The following is a 1,861-nucleotide window of genomic DNA, read 5'->3' as shown; positions in this document are numbered from 1 at the left end:
CAGTCAGGCGTTCTGTGTTCTGCATCCAGAATAGGGCAGTTTCCAAGGTGACTGAGCCTGGTGTGTGAGGATAAGGTGATAAGGTGAGGGCCTGGAGTTATGAGCTGCCAAACTCATAAACCATGCGGGCTTCCTCTGAGCCACTCGCCAAGCAATTTAACAACCGACTCGCTGCAAAGTGTTCCAAACTATTTAATGATCAGTGTATCTATAAATAGGGTCGTAAGAACAATCTGGATAGATATTAATGTATGGGTTCAGTCCTGGAGTGACTAAACCTTGAGTTGTTTTGACCTCAGAGAGCCATCAAAAGTCTGTTGCAAGGAACAATTCTGCAGTTGTCTTGTGGCAGATGTTTTGTTCCTGTTTGACGGGTCCTTGTGTGTATAATTTGTTAACATGATAATAATGTGCTGCTTGGCACTTGCAGTTTACTAAGAACCTTCACACACATGTTCTCATTTGATCCTGGCAAGCCAGGCATTATTATGAGGCTCAGAGGAGATCAGTGACTCACCCCAGGACATCCAGATTGTGGGGTGAATGGGGCTGGGGTGGGGCGTGGGGATAGTGGTGGTGGTAGCAGAGTCCAGATTTCAGATAAGGACTATGTGGCTTCCAAAGTTATCTTCCTGTCTTATTCCATCAAATCCTGTTTCCTGGTTTAAAAGACTGGATACAATCAGTGACTCTTCTGTCCTCAAACGGGACAGCACCCAAGTCTCTCCTTTGATTGCTTTACATTAAAAATAGGCTTGCCAGATTTAGTAAATAAAAATACAAAACACCTCATTAAATTTAAAACTCAGATTAAACAATGAATATTTTTTTTTGCTGTAAGTATGTCCCATGATACCTGGCAACTCTAACTTAAAGTACTTGCTATTGTCAGGTAGGATAATCCTTACTTATTCCTCTTTTTGGAGGGCAGAATAGAACGTGATGATTGGATTGATTGATTTATGATTAAGGGCTCTCCATAATCAGGACTTGCAACACCCTGATTGCTCCTATCTGATTGAAAAAATAAAAATAAAAAAATAAAGTACTTGCTATTAAAGGTTTTTTCTTTTAAAAAATAATATGAGTTACAGAAAATTTTGAAAAATCAGATAAGCAAAAGGAAAGTGAAAGTGAAAGTCACTCAGTTGTGTCCAACTCTTTGAGACGTCATGGACTATACAGTCCATGGAATTCTCCAGGCCAGAATACTGGAGTGGGTAGTCTTTTCCTTCTCCAAGGGATCTTCCCAACCCAGGGACTGAACCCAGGTCTCCTGCATTGCAGGCAGATTCTTTACCAGCTGAGACACAAGGAAAGCCTATAAGCAAAAGAAAGAAAATATAAATTAGTCCTAATTTTACCATCATGTAATATTAATATTTAAATATTAGCTGTTCATACTTCATTATATTTGTTGAGACCTCTTTTTCCATTATGCATATGTTTATATGCATAATTCCTTTTTTAAGAAATAGAAACATGAATTTACTGATTATATATTACTTAGTTCAGTTCAGTCTCTCAGTTGCTTTGAGATCCCATGGACTGCGGCATGACAGGATTCCCTGTCAATCACAAATTCCTGGAGCTTGCTCAAACTAATGTCCATCGAGTTGGTGATGCCATCCAACAATCTCAACCTCTGTTGTCCCCTTCTCCTATCTTTAGTCTTTCCTAGCATCAGGGTCTCTTCTAGTGAGTCAGTTCTTTGCATCAGGTGGCCAAAGTATTGGAGTTTCAGCTTCAGCTTCAGTCCTTCCAGTGAATACTCAGAACTGATTTCCTTTAGGATTGACTGACTTGATTTCTTTGCAGTCCAAGGGACTCTCAAGAGTCTTCTCCAGCACCACAGTTCAAA

The 1,861-nt window shown here is 39.9% G+C and overlaps 1 non-coding gene across 1 annotated transcript; it reads left to right on the top strand.

The window, feature by feature from the left end:
* The first annotated feature begins 885 nt into the window (after positions 1-885).
* On the top strand, positions 886-1,019 carry LOC122676244. Its single transcript, XR_006335517.1, has one exon. It is a non-coding gene; the product is annotated as a U8 small nucleolar RNA (small nucleolar RNA).
* The last annotated feature ends 842 nt before the right edge of the window (positions 1,020-1,861 follow it).

Source organism: Cervus elaphus, chromosome 19, assembly GCF_910594005.1.
Source record: "Cervus elaphus chromosome 19, mCerEla1.1, whole genome shotgun sequence".
Classification (NCBI taxonomy): Eukaryota; Metazoa; Chordata; class Mammalia; order Artiodactyla; family Cervidae; genus Cervus; species Cervus elaphus.
Note: the sequence above shows the minus strand (reverse complement) of the source record. Positions and strands in the feature narration are given on the sequence as shown.